This window comes from Chiloscyllium plagiosum, unplaced genomic scaffold (genome assembly GCF_037043375.1).
Source record: "Chiloscyllium plagiosum isolate Xiang-an unplaced genomic scaffold, Cpla_swu_hap1 HiC_scaffold_11, whole genome shotgun sequence".
NCBI classification, from domain to species: Eukaryota; Metazoa; Chordata; class Chondrichthyes; order Orectolobiformes; family Hemiscylliidae; genus Chiloscyllium; species Chiloscyllium plagiosum.
The window spans coordinates 27,942,835-27,968,480 of record NW_028270149.1 but is presented as its reverse complement, the minus strand read 5'-3'; the positions used below and the strand labels follow the sequence as shown (position 1 = coordinate 27,968,480).

The 25,646-nt window shown below is 41.9% G+C and overlaps 1 long non-coding RNA gene across 1 annotated transcript in view; it reads left to right on the top strand.

The window, feature by feature from the left end:
* Positions 1-2,003: 2,003 nt before the first annotated feature.
* Positions 2,004-25,646, top strand: part of LOC148148773 (uncharacterized) — a 43,795-nt gene continuing 20,152 nt past the window's right edge. Inside the window, exons 1-2 of the long non-coding RNA XR_015758571.1 lie at positions 2,004-2,132; positions 5,609-5,872. This is a non-coding gene — a long non-coding RNA (uncharacterized LOC148148773). The remainder of the gene's footprint in view (positions 2,133-5,608; positions 5,873-25,646) is intronic.

Genomic DNA, 25,646 nt, shown 5'->3' with positions numbered 1-25,646 from the left:
ACAGTACAGCAAGTAGCAAAACACCTGGAGAGGAGAAGCTGAGCAAGAAGCAATGGGAGAACAAGGAAGCTGGTGGGAGGATACGGATGCTGGCTTTCCCATGGGAGAAGGTATGCAAAATGGCACAGGCCTTCGTTTCCCCACACCACATCCTAAGGTTGCTGCAAATGGAGTGGAGGCAAGGCGTGTGACCATTCCCCACCCACCTTATCGAAGACCACTGCCTCATGAAGGAGTTCCAACCACACGCACTCTGTCACAAGTGCATTCAACTCCTCATTTATGTCCAGTTGCCTTGACATTGACGTTAAAGAGGAGGATGATAAGAGCTAGCTGGGACGCAGGCTGTCTATCCAATCAGTCATGATCTCTGAATTTAGTTTTAAGCATCGTGCTATTCCTTTACAACCTGCTAGATTGCTGCATCTATGCACCTGTAAACTTCCTATTGTACCTTGATGATCTTTTTATTCTCCCCTTTGTTTCTCCCCACTGGACACGTTCTTCATAGTTGAGTGACAAAGGATAAAGCCCATGTTATTACTTTGTTCTGCTCTGAGTGAACATTTCAGGATCTTCAGTTGTGCGTCACTCATAATCAACACATTTAGTAAATGGTATCTATTTCTGTTGTGAAAAAGTAAACTTTCTTGAGTGGAGCATGCTATCCCATTGTTGGCTATGGCATTCCAGAGAAGGCAGCGGGTTTGTGGAACATTGATAGTCCAGATTTTTTGTTATGGAATGAATATGCCATATTAAATTAATTAGATGACCTATGGAGTGGGCATCTGCCACATCTTGATTCAGATCCTCAAAACTGCCCAGTTGATTTTGTAAAGATCTCCAATGCATGATTGAAATGAACCAGGGCTGTAGAAATTAACAATTGACGATTTAAGCTGGCGGGGCCCTTGGAGTATTAGGTGGCAATTTCAAGCCTTCCCACAATATTTCACAGAGGAATTCCTTCCTTAATGAAACATTGCTGCTTTGACAATGCTTTAAATTGTTGTATTATGTCTCAAAGCAGATGTGCAATATACCTTTAAAGTTCATGTTCGTGAGGTCATCATCATAAATGACATGTGACTTAATTAGATGAAGCTCGCATCTTACTGATTTCTATTGTCTTGCAGGCATGATATGCTGAGGCAAGCATGCAGTACATCCAAACTGCTTAGTTTGAGCCCAGACTTGCAATTCATGTGATTACAATGTACACATGTAGATAGTAGGTGCTGTAATAAAAATATTTAAATTCTTCAGTACAATGTGACCCACATCTTATACTTATGTTGTGCGATCACAGCATAAATGTGGCAAATCCTCAGTATTTTTTATCTCATCATGATTTGGAGATGCCGGTGTTGGACTGGGGTGTACAAAGTTAAAAATCACACAACTCCAGGTTATAGTCCAACAGGTTTAATTGGAAGTACACTAGCTTTCGGAGCGACGCTCCTTCATCAATGTTTAAGCTTATGCTCAAAACATGATTCTCCTGCTCCTAGAATGCTACCTGACTGACTGTGCTTTTACAGCACCACACTCTTTGACTCTAATCAGCTGTAAGCCATGAATTACTTTTACAGCAATTATAAACAAAGTTTCAGCATGTTTTTCAATTTAAATGCTAATATACAGCAGTTGGAAGCTTCTTACATGTTTCAATGTAAAATCAGCAGCCAAAAGGCTTCTTAATGGCTTAAAATTAACACTAGCAATCAAAAGATACCGTCAATTTAACTATACAGCCCTCTAGCCCAAATAAATGGTGCCTAAAACACTAAAATGTGACTACCTAACCTACAGATGCTTACCTGTGTGCAATAGTCAGTTCTGTAATTTGCCTCCTTCAATTTGGCCCACAGCTGGTATGGTGTCATCTCTCCTTATTTGGTGTGAACTCCCTTTAGTGGTTGAAACCTGCTGACAAGCTTTTCTCTCTTAACACAGATTCACACTCAGCAAAACCTCAAAAGGAGACTATAATCATTAAAAAATAGTGAAACAGAAACAAGAAATTAAAAAATAAAAGGGCGGTGAACCAAGTAAAAGAAAAGAACAAACAAGCCCTGTACTTTACTTCAGTAAAATAAAAAGCAACAAATATTCTGCAAAATTGCAAGGTGAGCACTTGATTATAAATTGGGCAGCAAATGATATATTCACCAAACTATAGCTACTTAAGTGGTATCTGCAGCTTTTCTTCAGAGATCAAGCCATGAATGACCCAGACAGGATATCTCTTAAAATATTACTTGCCACCAGTAATGTGGGGCTTCACGAAATATATTCATCCAGTCTTTCTGAGAATGATGAAAAATAAATCCAAAGAAGAATTGGAGAGTGCTCGACCAACAGCTCAAATTATGAATCAACTTTCAGATTTACAGATTCCAACTCACGCCATTCAGACAGAAACCCCATGACTCTATTGACAACTCTGATGCCAGAAATTGTAAAGGGCACACGTATGATGTCTCTGAAAAAGAATTCATAAAGAGGCTAATCAAGTTGGTAACTGTCTCTTCTCTGATTGAAACCATGATTTGGAGATGCCGGTGTTGGACTGGAGTGTACCAAGATAAAAACCACACAACACCAGGTTATAGTCCAACAGGTTTAATTGGAAGCACTAGCTTTCAGAGCACTGCTCCTTCATCAGGTAGTTGTGGAGTACACAATTGTAAGACACAAAATTTATAGCAAAAGTTTACAGTGTGATGTAACTGAAATTATACATTGAAAAATACCTTGATTGTTTGTTAAGTCTCTCATCTGTTAGAATGACCATGTTAGTTTCACTTCTTTTATATGTAAATCACAAAACTTTTTTTAAAAGTTACATTCTCAGGTTAATTTTAACAATTGGTGTCAGCCCAGATAATGTGTTGAAGGTGTTTGCTCCCTGTATGCTGTTGTCTGTGCCATAATGTTTAGACTTATTCTAATCTAAAAAATGAGTTAGCCGAGTTTTATATGGATTCATGCAGTTTTTGAGCAAAGTACAACGTAACTCTGCAAGTACAAATTGACCTCACATTGAAGCATTCTTGAAAGATTTCTGGTTAAGAAATATGGTTATACTACAATGTTGGTGGTGTGGAAATTTATCCAAACATATGAAAAAATATCAATAAAGCGAACAGCCAACAAAGCAAAAGATAACATTTCAAGATGACCAAGCCTCCCATATTGTCAACCTCACACACCAAATTGATGATATAAGATGACTATCAACATTATATGTTCCCACAAAGTAAGTGAACACAACCTGAAAGTCAAAATTGGCCCAAGTTCAAGTGCTAGCATTTGTCACTATGTATCCTAAAATACATGCACCCTATCAAGTGACGCTCCATAGTACAACCCACAAAAGACTATCTTGTAGCATATAATGGCTCATCAATTCCATACAGTGGCATGATCACAAAGCAGAGCCAATATGCAAGTTCAGCGTGGATTCCTGAAGCCTCCTATCTGGCAGATGTCAATGATCTAGCTGTGTCAAAACTACCAGTAGGCACAGATCCCTGCATCATAATAATTCGTGAGATTTATGGAGTTGAGAATGAAAAAGCCACAGGTCTTTCTTCCTCAAAAACAGAAGAGAATAAAACAGAATGAAACCAGTGGGCATGTAGAGAAATACTGTGGCTATGCAACAACTCAGAGAGTGAAAGTCACAAATAGCCAGATATCAGCAAAGGTTTCTAAAACATGCAATCAGCTCAGGATCGTATTAAGCTATTGCTGATCATGATGCTACAAAACATAGGAACAGCCAGCTCAGACTAATGTAGGATAGACTAATCATGCAGGCAGACAGTGATGAAGGATATTCCAGTGCTAGAGATTGTGCACTAATGCTGAGCAACAGCAACCAGCAGCAAGACAATCAAATTTTAAGCCAACAGCCATCAATAATAATACATAGCTCTCCAAATGGATATATATTCACAAGGCCATGATGAGTTGTTAAATTTCTAAAACATTATTGAAAAATTTAAGTCATTAATCTTGTTAACTCATGCCTGTATAATTATTGAATCAACGTAACAGTTTTTGACACTTCTTTCCTTTGGAAAAATGGGATGTTGTGTCATGCCTTACAGCTGATGAGCAACACACCTGAAATGTGCTGCAGCCCATTCAAATTGCTCACCTTGAGCCTAGACATCCTACTGCCTGTGATTGTAATGTACAATCTAGATGGCAGGTACTGTAATAAAAGATCATTCAATTCGTCAGTGTAAAATGCAAAATTTGAAAACAATTCTACACTGCCATAGTGAAGTACCATTTAACTGCTCACTGGTTGCCCTTCCAAACTGTGTATCACATGAGGCTGTAAGGAAAGTTAATACTAAGTCTCCACATTATTATCTTTAAGTCTGAGTGTCTGAAGCAAACCTGCATAAACCTAAAATGTTCATAATGACTACTGGCAGAAATGTTTCTCAGTTTTGGTAGGGATGTTGGTTGATTGGGTGCTAATGTTCCAGCAACGTATGGAGCAGTATTAAAAATAGCAAAATGATTGTGCCTTCATTTCATATCTAGACATGGTTCAGTTTTAGCACTCTGACCTCTGAGTCAAAAGATATGATGTGAAGGTGTGTACCAAATCAAAAGATAATAGTGGGTTCAATTCTCGCTCCAGACATCCGTACAAACATGACAAAAGTGAGGACTGCAGATGCTGGAAATCAGAGTCTAGATTAGAGTGGTGCTGGAAAAGCACAGCAGTTCAGGCAGCATCTGAGGAGCAGGAAAGTCAACATTTCAGGCAAAAGCCCTTCATTAGGAATGAAGGCAGGGAGCCTCCGGGGTGGAGAGATAAATGGGAGGGGGGTGGGGCTGGGGAGAAGATAGCAAAGAGTGTGACCTGGGGGTTGCAGTGAGAGAGAGAGACTCACTGAGATTCTTGTAGAGAGAAGAGCAGAACTTCTTCAGGGTAGGCATCCTTGCATGCTAACTTTCTAGTGCAGTACTTTGGAAACATTGCATTGACTAAGGTGCTTTCTCAACTAAATGTAGAAGTGACATCCAAGGAACTCTGGTGGCACAAAGGTAGTGCCTTCCTCTAGCCAAGAGGTTTGGCTTCAAGTCCCACTGTTCCTAAGACGAATAATAACACATCTGAACAGGTTATTAGAAAATATCTAAAAGTGATGCCCTATGTTCCTTCTCAGCTGAATGCCAAAAATCACATCGCATTATTTTGAAAAAGAAAACAAAAACCTGACATAGTGACCTGACCAATTCTTATCCTTAATTGACATCACAAGAAACAAATTATTCAGTCAGTATCAGATTGTTCTTTGTGGGAACTTGCTGTATGGAAATCATTTACTGAATTTCCAATATTATACTAGTATACCATTGGCTGAAAATGCTTTGAATTTCCTGTGGTATGGAAGTTTCCATATAAATGCAAGTCTTTCTTTTGTCTCCCAGAAATTCTATACTTGAAAAATGTTATGTAATATTGGTTTGCTATTACTCTAAACTAGTTAACAACATATGCAAACCCATTGATAAGCTTTAGATTAATTTAAGGAGCTATTTAAGGAACTAATTTTTTCCCCATTGTCAACAGCACCATGTAAAAGGATCTGAACCTAAACCTAGCCACCAACTGTAAAATAAAACAAAGAATTACACATGCTGGATGTCTGAAACAAACAAAAACAAAAATTTCTGGAGAATCTCAGCAGGTCTGGCGACATCAGTGGAACAAAAACAGAGTCAATGTTTTGAGTCCAGTGACCATTCTTCAGAATGGCTCAGAACAAAAACAAGCAATACAGAACAACAGAGAGCAACACATATCTCCAGACGGATATCTGATCACCAGATTAGGGTATGTTTGGAACATCCAAAACTTTTCACTAAGGTTTGAAATGTTAATCTTGTAAACTCTATTTTACCTTCTTGTATAAATATTGAATTGACGAACCAGGCCAATATATAATCATGTATATCTGTTTGGCACACATTTTCAACCTTTAAAAAAAAGGATAGTTATTGTGTGTGTGTGTCATCACCAGTTTGATGGTTTGCCTCAACTGGAAGTGCTATCAGTATGCCAGTATACCTTTAAAACACATGCTCATGATGTCAACACTCCATTATAAAGGAATGAAGGCAGGGAGCCTCCGGGGTGGAGAGATAAATGGGAGGGGGGTGGGGCTGGGGAGAAGGTAGCAAAGAGTGTGACCTGGGGGTTGCAGTGAGAGAGAGAGAGACTCATTGAGATTCTTGTAGAGAGGATTTCACATGACGATGTAATGATCTCATTCTCATTAGCTTGAATCACTTAAATCATGACACACTTGTTATGGATCAGGCCAGACCCCCTCAAAACATTTCAAGAAGGTAGCCCAGACCCTAGCTTTGCCAGTTGTTTTAAACAGGTGTAAAGTGAATATTCCAGGAGAGAATCAGCTAGTCAAACCACTCAGTTTTATACGAAACAGAATTTATTTACAAGATTACTGAATGAAACACAAACAGAAAACAGAATACCGAATAACAACCTCTCTGAAAACCCAACAGATCATCCCAACTTAATGTTGTTGTTCCAAGTACTTGCAACAATCCCCATAAACACCCTTAAGCACAAAAGGTAAAATCATACACAAGTTCTTACAAGATAGAAGTCAGAGAGAGCGCGCGAGTACCAGCCTGGACCTGCTTCTTTGAGTCCAGCGGCCTTTATTCACACTCCTGCTAAAAAAAACTAAACCAGAGAAAAGCTGTGCTAGGACAATTGGTCACACCCCTTCCATTGTACAAGTGTGTTTTTTTTAACTTGAAAGCCTTCTATCTGAGGTGGTATCTGTTAGCTATTATCAAATCGGCCCTAAAACTCTACACCCCAGACTTTTTGGAGTCTGTATTGTTTACAATCTCTCTGAAAAAAAAAGTCAAGGACTGCATAACTTTGTTAAAGGAGCAGCTTCATCACACAACTGGAAGAATGCACCTCTGTTGTAAAATAATTGCTTAACATTAGCTCAGACATTTATGTACCTGAGGAATATAATGTTTGTACATAATGGCTATTTGTTAAAAAAGTATGTTTGATTATCCAAAACCACAATATCAATGCCCAATTTTTTAATGTTGTGGGAGATAACATAATCACTGCTACATCAGATAAAACATCCTGTGAAAGCAAATTCACACAAAGCTGGGCACAGAGAATTGAATCAGTGCCAAAAATTGACATGAGGATCTGTCCTTGCCCAAAACACCTACTAAATATATTTTGAGCATCATTATTTGCTGGTGGACAGAGAATGTGTGTGCGCTTAAAATGCTATATGCATTCGTATGGCATAATAGGTGCCTAGGGTCAAGATTAGAGTAGTGCTGGAAAAGCACGCAGGTCAGGCAGCAGCCAAGGAGCAGGAAAATCAACATTTCAGACAAAAGCCCTTCATCAGGATGCTGCCTGATCTGCTGTGACTTTTCCAGCACTACTCTAATCTTGACTCTAATCTCCAGCATCTGCAGTACCCACTTTTGCACAATAGGTGCCTAACACTTTTTTAAATGTGAAACCTCCACTCCTTTACATATCTGAGTTCAAGAAGGTAAAAAAGAAGAGGGGAGTATCAGAATGTCTTTAAAATGCAGAATGCATCCTCTCATCATCTTATTCATGCCAACCTTTATGGAGATAGATTTTGAGATCTGGACATTTTTGCTTCCATTTGGTTTTCTTTTATTTCTGCTGTTTTTTCATTTTTGGAGATTCTGGTTTTGTAACCAAGATAGCATTGGAGGATGGCAACTTTGTACACTTTTCACTGTATTAGTGTATTCCTATACACTATAATCTAATTCAAGTTCTAACTTCATTGTTTGCATCGGCACTTAGCCATAAATGGATTTGGTCCAGTTATTCCACTTTGGAGTCTCTTTAAAAGAGTGTTTTCAATTTCTGTTACTCTCCTGAACTATTAACATAGTCCTGAAATTTATCTACTTAAAAAACTTATTCAATGGTTTTTTGAAATCTGTTACTGAACTGTCTTCTGTCCACCCTCTCGCACACTGCATTGCGATCACACAACAACTCACTGCATAAAAGATGATCCTCCTCACGTCTACTGTTTTGTTTAACCAAAGTACTTTAAATTCTTTTACTACTAACTCTCCTATCACTAGAAATAGTCCGTATTGAACTACGTAATGAAGCCTACACCATGTCAGTGAATTTTTTAAAAACATATCATTGCATTGAACATTTCTTTCTCTAAGTCTCAGCCATGTAAGCACAAGCGAATACATTCCCTTTTCTTTTCCATTCAATTATAGAATTATATTGCGTACACTTAAATGTTTCAATATGACATGGTACAGAGGCTGGCTGTGCTGCAGTCCAACATTAGTATTGCCTTCACTAGACAAAGAATATAGGCTCAATGCGGCTGATTGCCAGAAAATACAAATGAAAGAACCAACCATGGGTTCAGCAAAGTGGAACCCTCACCCTTCCATATCCTGAGTTGCTGCCTAAGTCAGAGACTGTGCATGCCTAACATAGTTAAAAATCACACAATACCAGGTTATCGTCCAACAGGTCTATTTTGGTAGCACTAGCTTTCAGAGCGCTGTTCCTTCATCAGTAGCCATGGAGCAGGATCATAAGACACAGAATTTATAGCAAAAGATTAGGGTCATGTAACTGAAATTATCTATTGAACAAGCCTAGATTGCTGTTAATTATACCTAAAATAGCTGCAGTGGAGTGCCAGTGTATTCAACTACATACCAATGACATCTGCTCTTGACCAATTCAAGTAACTCCTGTAAATTGGAACAGTACTATATTTTTCAAATTTCATTTTCCACTGGAGTCATTCTCAAGGATCAATTACCAGATTCTAGTGAAGATTTGCAGCCTTTGGGAGGCCTCAAAGGGACTCATGCCAACTCACAACTGGCGTAAGTTCACTGAGGCAATCTCTAAGGCAGAGAGGGTGGTCTGCCTAGCTGTAGGTGGGGACCTTTCGCTTGCAGAGCCTCTGCCCCCTCTAGAGTAGAGGTTGCAGGTTGAATATCCACAACAATTCCCACTACCATTCACCAGTCATCCCCAACCCCAAACTGGAGCAAACTAAAATCTCAGTAGAGCACAATTAAGTTCCATTTCATCTATGAGTCCTTACTCCCCACTCTGGAAGGAAATTAGCCAACAGCCTTTTACAGTCCAAGCTTTAATAATATAACTTCAATATTCTTAAAAATATGAATCATAATGGTTGCTTATTACAGATTGAAACTATTTACAATGTGTTACATGCCAGGGAACATATTCTTGGTACTGCCCCAATTGTATTGTAAACAGGTTGATCTGTGGGAATAGTCCAAGCTTTGAAAACTGAAATGTTTATGAACAAACATCAGTGTACATTTCCTGGTGCTAATCAGTAACAGAAATACTACTGCAATAATTACGGAAATTTCTTTTATCTTATTGAGTAAAGTGTCTGTATTGTAAAATCAAAGAGGAGCCCTGGCATTCAGCCAGAAGTTGAATTTTAAGTAACAGCCTATTGGGTGGAAGTGAATTGGAGTGAGCAGAGCTACAGTTTTATGCTTTTCAGTTTCTCCCATCTTCTGTGAACATTCCTCAGAAATTCAACACGATTAAATAAAATGCAAGTTAAATCTTTATTGACAGTCAGCAGCTGCAATTAGATGCAAGTTAAATAAAACTAGAATAGTTTACCATGCTCAATAAGTGCTTTATATTTGCATTGGAGACAGAAAAATAGTGAGGATAAAGTTGGGTCTATTCTGATTCAGTGCTTTTGGCTGCTTCCTTGACCACTTTGAGAATTGTACGTTTTACAAGGATTGAATCCCTGGCCTTAGATTTGTTTGCAGAATGGCAAAACTTTGTGACAAAGAATCCCTTTGTAATCTAAATCTGAGGGATGGCAATCACCGTTGGATTGCCACTTCGCTAATTTTAAGTCAATACTGAGCTCCTCATTTCTAGCTGGGAATTCCAATCCCAAGTTTAACTGAAATTAACACTGTTCCCAGTAGTGTAGGACAGTTGGAGGAAATTAAACCCCTTTCGCAGCAGTCAGTGTGCCATACTCCAAATCTCCAGCAGCCTAGCCGGACACTTTGGCAGTTGCTGTGAAAGGGTATGTATGTAATGTCAATTTATGAGGATTGAAAACCTGGCCCTAGATCTATTTGCACAATGGCATTACTTTGTGACAAAGAGTCCCTTTATGATCTAAATTAGACACTGATGGCCCATATATTCCAAGTAGTGGCAATCACAGTTGGATGTCTATTTAGGGTTAAGGTAGTTGTTGGTTAAGAGGTTTGGAAAAGCTGCCAGGCTGCCAGGTAATTAGATTGCTAGCTGAGTGGGGTGCAAAGCAAGTAGAGTATCAGGTAGTGGGGTTCAAGGTGTCAGAAGGTGCCATATGGGTTGGGTGCCATGGTGCCAGCTGGTTATATGCCAGTTGGACTGGAGGCCAGGGTGTCAGGTGGATAGTGTATCAGGTACACAAGGTTCCAGGTTGGTAGGATGCCAGCTAAGTAGGGTAGCATGGTGCCTTGTGGTACTAAAGTTAAGTGAACTGGTCTGTCATTGCAGGGATTAGACTTACAACATTTTTGAAGAAGGTCAAATTCTGGTAGGTCCCTGAGTGCAGGAAAAACTGAAATATTATGGCCAGTGCCCCTGCAATTTCTCGCATACTTCCTTTGAAATCCTTGCCTGCATCTCACCTGGCTTGGTGAACTTTAATTGCCTTGTTAACTTAAAGTGAGAATAATCTAACCAAAGAACATAGAACATAGAAGAATACAGCGCAGTACAGGCCCTTCGGCCCTCGATGTTGCACCGATCCAAGCCCACCTAACCTACACTAGCCCACTATCCTCCATATGCCTATCCAATGCCCGCTTAAATGCCCATAATGAGGGAGAGTCCACCACTGCTACTGGCAGGGCATTCCATGAACTCACGACTCACTGAGTAAACATCTGTCCTATACCTACACCCCCCCCCCTTAATTTAAAGCTATGCCCCCTTGTAATAGCTGACTCCATACGTGGAAAAAGATTCTCACTGTCGACCCTATCTAAACCCCTAATCATCTTGTACACCTCTATCAAGTCACCCCTAAACCTTCTTTTCTCCAATGAAAACACCCCCAAGTGCCTCAGCCTTTCCTCATATGATCTTTCTACCATACCAGGCAACATCCTGGTAAACCTCCTCTGCACCCGTTCCAGTGCCTCCACATCCTTCCTATAGTATGGCGACCAAAACTGCACACAATACTCCAGATGCGGCCGCACCAGAGTCTTATACAACTGCAACATGACCTCAGTACTCCGGAACTCAATTCCTCTACCAATAAAAGCCAGTACGCCATATGCCTTCTTCACCGCACTATTTACCTGGGTGGCAACTTTCAAAGATCTGTGTACATGGACACCAAGATCCCTCTGCTCATCCACACTACCAAGTATCCAACCATTAGCCCAGTACCCCATCTTTTTGTTACTCTTACCAAAGTGAATCACCTCACACTTAGCTACATTGAACTCCATTTGCCACCTTTCTGCCCAGTTCTGCAGCTTATCTATATCCCGCTGTAACCTGCCACATCCTTCCTCACTGTCTACAACTCCTCCAACTTTCGTATCATCCGCAAACTTGCTCACCCAACCTTCTAACCCCTCCTCCAGGTCATTTATAAAAATGACAAACAGCAATGGTCCCAAAACAGATCCTTGCGGAACACCACTAGTGACGGCACTCCAAGATGAACCTTTGCCATCAACTACTACCCTCTGTCTTCTTCCAGCAAGCCAACTCCTAATCCAAACCTCCAACTCACCCTCAATGTCATACCTCCGTATTTGTTGCAGTAATCTACCATGGGGAACCTTATCAAACGCCTTACTAAAATCCATATACACCACATCTACCGCTTTACCCTCGTCCACCTCCTTCGTCACCTTCTCAAAGAATTCAATAAGGTTTGTGAGGCACGACCTGCCCTTCACAAAACCATGCTGACTATCCTTGATCACATTATTCCTATCCAGATGTTCATAAATCCTATCCCTTACAATTCTCTCTAAGATTTTACCCACAACAGAAGTGAGACTCACCGGCCTATAGTTACTAGGGTTATCCCTACTCCCCTTCTTGAACAAGGGAACCACATTTGCTTGCCTCCAATCTTCTGGCACTACTCCTGTAGACAACGAGGACATAAAAATCAAGGCCAATGGCTCTGCAATCTCCTCCCTTGCTTCCCAGAGAATCCTCGGATAAATGCCATCAGGCCAAGGGGACTTATCTATTTTCACCCTTTCCAGAATTTCCAACACCTCTTCTCTACATACCTCAAAGCCATCCATTCTACTTAATTGTGACTCAGTATTCACATTGACAACAATGTCCTGTTCCTGATTGAATACTGACGAAAAGTATTCATTCAGTGTCTCCCCAATCTCTTCAGCCTCCACACGCAACTTCCCACTACTATCCTTGACTGGACCTATTCCTACCCTAGTCATTCTTTTATTCCTGACATACCTATAGAAAGCCTTAGGGTTTTCCCTAATCCTACCAACTAAGGACCTTTCATGTCCCCTCCTTGCTGCTCTTAGCTCTCTCTTCAGGTCCTTCCTGGCTACCTTATAACTCTCAATCGCCCCAATTGAACCTTCACCCCTCATCTTTACATAGGCCGCCCTCTTCCATTGAACAAGGGATTCCAATTCCTTATTAAACCACGGCTCCCTCACACGACCCTTTCCTCCCTGCCTGACGGGTACATACTTATCAAGGACACTCAATAGTTGCTCCTTGAGCAAGCTCCACATATCAATTATGCCCTTGCCTTGAAGCTTACTTTTCCAAGCCACACATCCTAAGTCATGCCTCACTGCATCATAATTTCCCTGCCCCCAGCTATAACTCTTGCCCTGTAGTGCACACTTATCTCTCGCCATCACTAGAGTAAAGGTCACCGAATTGTGGTCACTGCCCCCAAAGTGCTCACCTACCTCTAATTCTAACACCTGGCCTGGTTCGTTACCCAGAACCAAATCCAGTATGGCCTCACCTCTTGTTGGCCTATCTATATATTGTGTCAGGAAACCCTCCTGCACACATTGGACAAACACTGACCCATCTAACGAACTTGAGCTATAGCTTTCCCAATCAATATCAGGAAAGTTAAAGTCCCCCATAACAACCACCCTATTACTTTCACTCTTCTCTTGAATCATCCTCGCAATCCTTTCTTCCAAAGCTTCAGTTTTAGTGTCTTGTAGTGACAGAGTTTCTTCCTCTGTCACCATGGCCTGGCCAGCAGCCTCTTCCTTTTCAAAGACAGATGCAAAGTATTCATACATTCCCCTGCCTCTGTGTGTCAATCCTCTCTCTGGTCTCTGATTAGCCCTACCCTTCTTTTAGCCATTCTCTCACTATTTATATGCCTACAGATGGCTTTGAGATTTCTATTTATGCTAGCTGTTAGTCTCCTTGACGCACTTTAAAAACTCCATCCCATTTAAACCTTTCATACTAAGGCAATCCCTATTAGGAAAGTTGAAGTCCCCTATAACTATAATCTATTTCTCTCTTATCTTTCTGTGATTTGCCTCCATATCAGCCTCTCTATCTCCCTCTGACTGTTGGGACGCCTATAGTAAATTCCCAGCAAGGTAACTGCCCTTTTTATTTCTAAGCTCTATGCAGATAATCTTAATTGAAAACTCATCTACAACCACCTCCCTTATTACTGCAGTGATGGTTTCCTTTATCCATAATGAAATCCCCCAGTCCCTTACTTCACCTCAATTCCTGAAACTTCTATGCCTTGGACTGTTGATCTGACCAATCCTGTGTTTCCTTCAACAATGTATCAGTAATTGCAACAATATCATATTCCCACATGCTGATCAACACTTTACAGTCAAATTCCTTGCATTAAAATAGTTACAATTTAGCTTTCCAGACCTCTCATGCCCCTTATCCTGTATATATATTCTTTACCTACTGGACTGCCCTAGCATTCCTTCAATAACTAATTGGACCTTGCCCTCACCTGTATAGCTGCTCTGTGCCCATCCCCTTGTCAATTCAATTTATAAATTCCCCAACACCGTGAGCAAACCTCCCAAAAAGGATAATGGAACCATTCCAGTTCAGGAGCAAATTTTCAGAGGGACATACGAGAATTGCTGTCCAGAATCTTTAATTTCCCAGGAAATTCCCAGATAATCTACTGCATCTGCAGATAATCTACTGCATCTGCAGGGTTTGAATATGTGTCATGAGTCTGCATTGTAATGACTACCTTGAGATCTTAATTTCTGGATCAATGTGTTTTTTGAATCTCCTCAACCTGGATGGAGTTAGCACTGAGTGCGATGAGGCTTAGTTAGGAATATAAACTGGCTGTGTTCCACAAAAATATGAAAATACAGGACAACGGTAAGGATAAGTTTACTTTTTTCCTGACAATATTACTTGGCTTTGTACAATGATAAAATTTGAATCTACTAGGCTATCACTGCGTCATCTAACGTGCTTTGAGGCTAATTTCTTAACTTATCTTTTGAATGTTCCAAATATTTTTTTCTGACTGTCTCCATTTCCTCCACAGCTCACCCCTCCCCCAACTTTTGCAATACATCTTGCTTTTAAAAATCTAGTATCAGCATTACCTTTATGTACTAATTTTAACCCTATCCACTACGTAGTGAAGGGATTGACATACAGCACCACTTTAAACACAGTCCTTGATTTTGGGATAAAGGTGGATGCTGGCAATCTGAAACACAAAGAATGCTGGAAAAACTGAGCAAGGCTAGCAGCATCTGTGAAGAGAGAAACACTGTTCATGTTTCAAGTTCGGTGTGACTCTGCTTCAGAATGAAGAAGTTCACTTCATTTTACTTCAGTTTTCAAACTCTGTAAAAATGGGAAACCTAGAAAGAGATCAATTTGTATTCTCATAATAATACAAAATCAATGAACATACTACACAACCCCAATTCCATCCAGTATTTGCTTGACCTGGATCCAATTTTCAAACTCATGCATATTATCCTTCCTATGGCCTTTTGCTACTTGACTTCCCAGAGTTTCACAGTTCTCTGTACTAAAGAAACACCTTGCTGTCCCTCAACCACAGTTTCTTTCTCTTATCATCATCAAGCTGGGATTAAAAGTATTTGCAGCATAACATGTGGAAACAGTGTGGCAAACAAATGTGTGTTACTGGACTCAATGTCATGTGCATCCCTCCTGGTGTCTACTCACCCATTCCATCCAGATGCAATTTGACTCAAAATGGAGCAGGCATCAGGAGGCCAGACAAACTAACTGCCATTTCAGGCCCTTAAGTAGCCAATTCAAAGACATAGTAACAATTTTCCTTGAGGCACAGAGGTTCTGCACATGCTAATCAATGTGTTGATGGATTGGCTTCTAGTTATGGATGGCACTACTACACATGGGCCTTCGAGGTCCATGCAACAGCAGGAAAATGTAGCAACAATGTAACACTCAAGCGATTTTAACCACTTTGCAACCACTGGGATTTTACAGAACGAGAGGTCACAGCTGAAAATGGGGGGAATAGGCCATTTAGGAAGAAAAATTAGGAGAAATTTCTACATTCAGATAGTGATGAGCCTGTGGAATTCTCTGCCAGAGAAAGCAATTGAGACCAAAATATGAATAGTTTTCAAGAAGCAGTTAAATATTTTTCCAGGGTGAAGGGGATCAAAAGGTATTGGGAGAAAGCAAAAATGGGGTACGGAGTTGGATGATCAGCTATGATCATATTGAATGGAGCAGATTCAAAGGGCTGAATGGCCGTGTTCTGGTCCTATTTTTCCATTATTTCAATGTTGCTTTGTTCATCCACGCTGACCAATGCAGCAGCCTTCATTACAGGTCTTCTGCTTTGCAAAATGTAAGATCCTCTCCTTCCAAGTTCTTCCCTTTCCTAGGTTTCCCCCATCCCAGCTTGAGCCAGCAAGCCCCATTTACCTTTGCATCTGGCTCCATTGATGAGGACGGACTGCAGTCCCTGCAATGGTTCCTGATTACAGAACTGGGACTGGAGAACTGACAACTATTTGATTAGTCATCAATCCTTGGGAGTGGATCTTCATCCTCAGCTGAGGGCAAAAGGCCTGAGATTGAAGCCAGCTCATAGCCCAAAGGCTGTAAACTAGTGGCCGGGTGAACTGGGAAAGGTGGGGGTGAGCTCAACCTTGACATTTACACTTGCACAGGAACCGGATCTCCTGCATGAAATTCAGTTCAATGCATTTGGGTGGTTCGCTATTGAAAATTGCTTATTCTTTAGTAGATAGAATGAAAACCTTGTGCTTCACGTATATGATGTGGCTTTCATCAAGATATCATTTTTATGCAAAAAAACCTCAGAGTTCGGTGAAATAAAGTGACATTAAAGTAAGTATCTTATCAACCCTTGGAAATTAAAACTCAAATTCTATCGAAAAATAGTCACAACATTTTGAAAGGTGACACTGATACAGTCATGACAGTACCAACAATAATAGCATATTGGAAACAAAGTATAAAAAGTAGCATGCGCAGTAAAGTAAATTTTTGATTGGGCCAGCAATTTTTGGAGGGACGCCCCTACCCTCAATTGGACATATGCCCAATAGTAGCCTGTTAATAGATCATGGAGTGGGCAGATAGGTGGCAATGCAGAGAACTGCAAGGTGATGCATGGTGGTAGGAAGAGGTTTGAAATATAATATGAAATAGGAAGTATGATTCTAAGAGGGATGCAGGAGCAGTGTGTCCTGGGTATATACGTGTACAGATCATTAAAAGTGGCAGGAAAGGTAGAGAGAACAGTACATAAAACATATGGTATATTTGGCTTTATAATAGGGGCATAGATGTCAAGAGCAAGGAGATTATGTTGAAACTGGTTAAGGCACTTGTTAACTTTCTGCGGGAGTACTGTGTACAGTTCTGGGTGCCACATTATAGGAAGGATGTGAACACTTTGGAGAGAGTGCAGAAGCAGTTTAGAGAAATGGTTCCATAGATGAGAAACTCCAGTTCTGAGGACAGTTTGAAGAAATTGGGGCAGTTCTTCTTGGAGAAAAGAAAGCTAAGTAGGAAGCTAATAGAGTGTTGCAAAATCAGGAAGAGCTGGATAGAATAGATAGCAAGAAACTGTTCCCACTCATAAGATGAACAATAATAAGAAGTCAGAGAATAAAAATGATCTGCAAAAGAAGTAAGGATGAAATGAGAAAGCTTTTTCAGTCAGATTAGTTAGGACATGAAATGCATTGCTTGGATGTTGATGAAGACAGGTTTAATTGAAGCATTCAAGAAGGCATTGGATGAGTATTTGGAAAAAAAAGTCAAAATATAAAACAAATAATCTTATTAATTCATTGAATTTTAAAAGAACTCAATGTGCAGTTAATTACTTTGAGCTGAAAATCTGTTGCTGGAAAAGCGCAGCAGGTCAGGCAGCATCCAAGGAGCAGGAGAATTGACGTTTCGGGCATGAGCCCTTCTTCAGGAATGAGGAAAGTGTGTCCAGCAGGCTAAGATAAAAGGTAGGGAGGAGGGACTTGGGGGAGGGGCGTTGGAAATGCGATAGGTGGAAGGAGGTCAAGGTGAGGGTGATAGGCTGGAGTGGGGGTGAGGGTGGGGGTGGAGAGTTCAGGAAGAAGATTGCAGATTAGGAAGGCGGTGCTGAGTTCGAGGGATTTGACTGAGACAAGGTGGGGGGAGGGGAAATGAGGAAACTGGAGAAAACCGAGTTCATCCCTTGTGGTTGGAGGGTTCCTAGGCGAAAGATGAGGCGCTCTTCCTCCAACCGTCATGTTGCAATGGTCTGGCGATGGAGGAGTCCAAGGACCTGCATGTCCTTGGTGGAGTGGGAGGGGGAGTTGAAGTGTTGAGCCACGGGGTGGTTGGGTTGGTTGGTCCGGGTGTCGCAGAGGTGTTCCCTGAAACATTCCGCAAGTAGGCGGCCTGTCTCCCCAATATAGAGGAGGCCACATCGGGTGCAGCGGATGCAGTAAATGATGTGTGTGGAGGTGCAGGTGAATTTGTGGTGGATATGGAAGAATCCCTTGGGGCCTTGGAGGGAAGTAAGGGGAGAGGTGTGGGCGCAAGTTTTGCATTTCTTGCGGTTGCAGGGGAAGGTGCCGGGAGTGGAGGTTGGGTTGGTGGGGGGTGTGGACCTGACGAGGGAGTCGCGGAGGGAGTGGTCTTTTCAGAACGCTGACAGGGGAGGGGAGGGAAATATATCCCTGGTGGTGGGGTCCGTTTGGAGGTGGCGGAAACGACGACGGATGATACAATGTATATGGAGGTTTGTCGGGTGGTGGGTGAGGACCAGTGGGGTTCTGTCCTGGTGGCGATTGGAGGGGCGGGGTTCAAGGGCGGAGGAGCGGGAAGTGGAGGAGATGCGGTGGAGGGCATTGTCGATCACGTCTGTGGGGAAATTGCGGTCTTTGAAGAAGGAGGCCAGTACGGTATTGGAACTGGTCCTCCTGGGAGCAGATGCGGCGGAGAAGAAGGAATTGGGAATATGGGATGGCGTTTTTACAGGGGGCAGGGTGGGAGGAGGTGTAGTCTAGGTAGCTGTGGGAGTCGGTCAGTTTATAGTAAATGTCCGTGTTGATTCAGTCGTCCGAGATAGAAATGGAAAGGTCTAGGAAGGGGAGGGAGGAGTCTGAGATGGTCTAGGTGAATTTGAGGTCGGGGTGGAAGGTGTTGGTAAAGTGGTTGAACTGTTCAACCTCCTCGTGGGAGCACGAGGCAGCATCGATACAGTCATCGATGTAGCGGAGGAAAAGGTGGGGGGTGGTGCCAGTGTAGCTGCGGAAGATGGACTATTCCACATATTCCTACAAAGAGGCAGGCATAGCTGGGGCCCATGCGGGTGCCCATGGCTACTCCTTTGGTTTGGAGGAAGTGGGAGGATTGGAAAGAGAAGTTGTTCAGGGTGAGGACCAGTTCAGTCAGTCGAAGGAGGGTGTCAGTGGAAGGGTACTGGTTGGTACAGTGGGAAAGGAAGAAGCGGAGGCTTTGGAGGGCTTCCCACAGCTATCTAGACTACACCTCCTCCCACCCTGCCCCCTGTAAAAATGCCATCCCATATTCCCAATTCCTTCTTCTCTGCCGCATCTGCTCCCAGGAGGACCAGTTCCAATACCGTACAACCCAGATGGCCTCCTTCTTCAAAGACCGCAATTTCCCCACAGACGTGATCGACGATGCCCTCCACCGCATCTCCTCCACTTCCCGCTCCTCCGCCCTTGAACCCCGCCCCTCCAATCGCCACCAGGACAGAACCCCACTGGTCCTCACCCACCACCCGACAAACCTCCATATACATTGTATCATCCGTCGTCGTTTCCGCCACCTCCAAACGGACCCCACCACCAGGGATATATTTCCCTCCCCTCCCCTGTCAGCGTTCTGAAAAGACCACTCCCTCCGCGACTCCCTCGTCAGGTCCACACCCCCCATCAACCCAACCTCCACTCCCGGCACCTTCCCCTGCAACCGCAAGAAATGCAAAACTTGCGCCCATACCTCCCCCCTTACTTTTCTCCAAGGCCCCAAGGGATTCTTCCATATCCACCACAAATTCACCTGCACCTCCACACACATCATTTACTGCATCCGCTGCACCCGATGTGGCCTCCTCTATGTTGGGGAGACAGGCCGCCTACTTGCGGAATGTTTCAGGGAACACCTCTGGGACACCTGGACCAACCAACCCAACCACCCCGTGGCTCAACACTTCAACTCCCCCTCCCACTCCACCAAGGACATGCAGGTCCTTGGACTCCTCCATAGCCAGACCACAGCAACACGACTGTTGGAGGAAGAGCACCTCATCTTCCACCTAGGAACCCTCCAACCACAAGGGATGAACTCGGTTTTCTCCAGTTTCCTCATTTCCCCTCCCCCCACCTTGTCTCAGTCAAATCACTCGAACTCAGCACCGCCTTCCTAACCTGCAATCTTCTTCCTGACCTCTCCACCCCCACCCTCACCCCCACTCCAGCCTATCACCCTCACCTTGACCTCCTTCCACCTATCGCATTTCCAACGCCCCTCCCCCAAGTCCCTCCTCCCTACCTTTTATCTCAGCCAGCTGGACACACTTTCCTCATTCCTGAAGAAGGGCTCATGCCTGAAACATCGATTCTCCTGCTCCTTGGATGCTGCCTGACCGGCTGCGCTTTTCCAGCAACACATTTTCAGCTCTGATCTCCAGCATCTGTAGTCCTCAGTTTCCCCCAGTTAATTACTTTGGTCTGGTATTGACAATGCTAGATATTATATACAATCGTTCAAAATTTGGTCAATTCCTCCATGAAATTAGACAAATTAGTTGGAATATAAATCTCATTTGGCAGCCAATATTGCTCCCAACTTTAGAACACACAAGTTTTTGTTCGAAGGAGCAGGAGTCCTATTAACACAAATTAACAAAGTATACCAAAGTCGACTAATACAAAATATGCAGAAATTGTAACTATTAAAATGATCAAATTTCTTATATTCTGTGGCAACGTCACATTAAAATATCAATTAATTTCACAAACCCAGAGACTAAGCAGAATCATATTTGCTGCATGTTGTCCCAGTATTGAGCCAAAAATAATTTTTCCATAAATTTGCAAGTGTCCTCTTATAGTGAACCCTTCAATATACCGGTACATATCATTGACACAAAAATACCATATTTTAGCCTTGACATCAACAGAAACTGACTTAAATTATGTTATACATTCTAATAGCACGACAACAAAACAATGATTATGAATAATTTGTTTTTCATTTTGAACATCGGTTGACAATTGACCATTTCACTTCTTGAATGTAAATGGGAAAAGCTATTTTCCATTTTGCTTGATTGACATGATAGTGTAACCCACTAAAGATTCCTCTCCTGCAGCACTCTGCTAAATAGCAGGTCTCACCCATACCACCATGACTTCTTGAAGCAGTCAGATCCCAAATTCACTCAGGAGAGAATGAGGTTTGAACTCCATACCATTGGCACAAATCTAATCTATTTCAATCAGTCAGCAATTGAGCCAAGCAGTCACCGTTAGAGATAGCTGAGTTGTTTTGGCATGGGAGGTGGGGGCTATGCATAGTGATGATGGCAGATGATCCACTTTTTTTCCATCAGTATGATGACCAGGAATCTATCCTGCTCTTACCGCCGGTCATAGGTGTGTACCGGAAGGATTTACAACTTGTACTTAGTTTTTATTATGAATGCGCCTTCCTTGTCTTGAGGCAATACAGCCATGAAAGACAGTACTCCCTCTAATTCTCTGCAGTTCCAAGGAATTGAGTGTTCCCCAGGGTGTGCAATGAGGAAAATTGGTCCTATAAAATTCCGTCAGCACAATGACCAATCGAAATAAAATGCAAAAGTAATGTTTATCGAATTCCAATATGAGAACTATTATTTACCTGAAAAATTCTTGATCCTATTCTAAATTATTTCATGGTTTACCATTTTTCTTGCTTAAATATTATCATTTTATTGCCAGAGTGCACCAAAAACTAGGAGCATCTTCAAATACAATTGTAACAATTTTGGGGATTTTATAAAATAGATGGAAAAGGAGCATAGATCGGTTTATAACAGTTCAGTGCCACACCTCTGTACTCAATGAATTTTCTTAGATTTTTAAAATTCACTCATGATTTGTGGGCATCACTAACTGGGCTGGCATTTATTGTCCATTTCTAGTTGTACCTGTAAAGGTTTTGGGGAGCTGCTTTCCAGGACCACTCCAATATTTACTGGAGGTAAACCCACGCTGCCATTAAGGAGGCTGTCCCAGGATTTTAACTCAGCAACAGTGTTGGAATGGTGATTAATTTCCAAGTCAGGATGATGTGTAGCTTGGAGGGGATTTTGTATGATGGTATTCCCCTGTATCTGCTGCCCTTGTCCTTCTAGATGGTAATGGTTATGGGTTTGGAAGGTGTTGTCTGAGGATCATTGGTGAATATCTGTAATGCATTGTGTAAATGGTGCTCACTGCTGCTACTGAGTTTTGATGATGAAGGAAGTGAATGTGGATATGGTCCAATCAAGTGGGCTGCCTTGTCCAGGATGATAACAATCCTCTTGTGTATTGTTGGAGTTGCAATCATCCAGGCAAGTGAGGAGGATTCCATCATGCTGCTGATCTGTGCCTTGTAGATGATGGATAGGCTTTGGGGAGTGAGGAGTGGAGAATTGAATTGTTCTCTGCAAAATTCCTAGTCTCTGATCTGCTCATACAGCCACAGTATTTATATGGCTAATCCAATTCAGTTTCTAGTCAATGATAGCCTCCAGGATGTTGATAGTGGAAGAATTCAATGATGGTAATGAAAGTCATGGGACAATGTCAGTGGTTGAATTTTCTCTTGTTGCAGATGGCTATTGTGTGACACGTGTGGCATGAATGTTGTGTGCCACCTATCAGCCCAAACCTGGATATTTTCCAGGTTTACCTGCATTTGGACATACACTGCTTCAAATTCAAAGAAGTTGTGAATGATTCTGAACATCTTGAGTTTGTCAGTGAATACCCTCACTTCTGATCGTATGGTGGAGGGATAGTCATTGATGAAGCATCTGAAGATGATTGGGCCTAAGACATTACCTTGAAGAACCCCTGCAGATATACCCTGGAGCTGAGATGACTGACTTCCAAAAGCCTCAACCATTTTTCTTTGAGCAGGGATGATTCCAACCAAAGGACAGTTTTCCCCCAGTTGCCATTGATTCCAGTTTTGCAAGGGCTCCTGGAATCCACACTCAGTCTAGTTCAGCCTTGATATCAAAGGCTGTCACTCTCACCTCACCTCTGGAATTCAACTTCTCAATCTGTGTTTGAACCAAAGCTGTACTGAGGTCAAGAGCTGAATGATCCTGGTGGAACCTAAACAGGGTGTCACAGATCAGGTATTGCAAAGCAAGTGATGCTTGACAGCACTGTTGATGACACCTTCCATCACTTTACTGACAATTGCAAGGAGACTGATGGTCAGTAAATATCCAGTTTGCTTTTGTCTTACTTCATGTGTACAGGATGGATACTTTTCCACACAGTTAGGTAGTTGCCAGTATTGTAGCTGTAGTAGAACTGCATGGCTAGCAGCATGGCAAGTTCTGGAACACAAGTCTTTAATACTAATGCTGAAATGTTTTTAGAGCCTTTAGCCTTTGCGGTATCCACTGCCTTCTGCCATTTCTTGATTTCACATTGACTGAACCGAATTGGCTTAAGACCGGCATCTGTGATGCTGAGGACTGCTGGAGGAGGCTGAGATTGCTCAATCACTCACAGCTTCTGAATGAGGATTGTTAAGAATGCTTCGCATTACTCCAGTGATGGAGTAGATAGTAATGGCCTAGGTGGTGCAGTGGATCTACAACCCCCTGGTATTGGGAGCTATAAGAGGAGAGGCAAGGTTGCCTAGCACATTTGGAGACCCCCTGAACACAAAGGAGGCAGCTAGTTCTTTGGCATTACAATTTCTACACAATTTAATTTCCTCCAAACTGAAGTTACAGTATTCAGTTGGCAGTCATAGTAACAGTTGCTGTCCTTGACTTTTTTTAAATTCACTCATGGACTGTGGCTAGGCATCATTTGTTGACTAACCCTAGTTGCCATTGAGAAGGTGGTGTTGAGCTTCCTTTCTGAACTGCTGCAGTCTATGTGCTGTAGGTAGACACACAAAGCCATTAGGGAGGGAATTCCAGGATTTTGACCCAGCGACAGTGAAGGAATGACAATATATTTCCAAGTCAGGATGGTGAGATGCTTGGAGAGGAATTTGCAAATAGTGGATTTCCCATGTATCTGTTACATTTGTCCTTTGGCCATGGGTTTGGAAGGTGCTGAGTTGGTGAATTTCTGTGGTGCATCTTATAAATGGTATATATTACTGCTCCTAGGAGTTGATAATGGAGCGAGTGAATGTTTGTGGACATGTTGCCAATCAAATAAGCTGCTTTGTCCTGGATGGTTCAACTTGAGTTACTGTACAGCCATAACATGACATCCAAACTCAATGTTCTGACCAATGCTGGCAAGCATATCAAATGCCTTCTTCACCATCCTGTCTCCCTGCAACTTCACTTTCAAGGAACTATGGACCTGTACCCCAAGTATCTTTGTTTGGCAACACTCCATTAACTGCATAAGTTCTAAGTAAAAACAAGGACTACAGATGCTGGAAACCAGATTCTAGATTAGAGTGGTTCTCGAAAAGCACAGCAGTTCAGGCAGCATCCAAGGAGCAGGAAAAGTCCTGTATAAGTTCTGCCCTGATTTGCCTTAACAAAATATAACACCTCTAAATTAAACTCCATCTGCCACTCTTGGCCCATCTGATCAAGATCCATTGTACTCTGAAATAATTTTCTTCACTATCCACTGCATCACTTATTTTGGTGTCACCTGCAAATTTACTAACCATGCCTCCTTTATTCTTATTCAAACCATTTATATATATGATGAAAAGCAGTAGAACCAGCACTAAACCTTGTGGCACACCGCTGGTCACAGGCCTCCTGTCCAAAAAGCAACCCTCTACCATTATCCTGTCTTCTGCCTTCAAGCCAGTTTTGTTCTAATTGGCTCGCACTCCTGGATCCCATGTGTTCTAACCTTATTAATCAGTCTACCATGCGGAACCTTGTTGAGCATTTTGCTGAAGTCCGAATAAACAATATCTACCACTCTGCCGTCATCAATCTCCATTTTGACCTCATCAAGAAACTCAACCAGATTAGTGAAACACGATTTCCTATGCAAAAAATACTGACACAAAATATTTGTTTAACATCTCACCCAACTCCTGTGGTTCCACACATAGCAGCCATGTTGATCTTTAAGAGGCACTATTCTCTCTCTAGTTACTCTTTTGCCATAATATACTTATAAAAATTTATTTGGATACTCCTTAACACCTAATTGCCAAAGCTACCTCATGTCCCCATATTTCTCTCCAAATTCCCCTCTTAAGTGTACTCCTACTGCCATTACATGTCTCTTGGGATTCATTCGATCCCAGACATATGTCTCCTTTTATTTGACCAGAGCCTAAATTTCTCTAGTCAACCATAATTCTCTACATCTAACAGCCTTTTCCTTTACATTAAAAGGAACATATTGTCCCTGAACTCTCATTATCTCATTTTTAAAAGCCTCCCACTTCCCAACCATCCTTTTATCTGCTTTCAGCCTCACCCCATCAACTTCTAAGAGTTCCTGTTTCATACCGTCAAAATTGGCCTTACTCCAGTTTCGAACTTTAACTTTTCCATTAGTTCTATCCCTTTCTATAACTATTTTAAAACTAATAGAATTATGATCACTTAGCCCTAAGTGATCACTAACACCTGACACCTCAGTCACTTGCTATTACTTATTTCCGAACAGAAGGTCAAATATTGCTCCTTCTCTAGGAGGTGCATCCACATATTGATTTTGAAATTTACTTTATTATATGTTACTTACGTCAAGCAACTTTTCTTTTACACACTTAACAAATTCCTTCC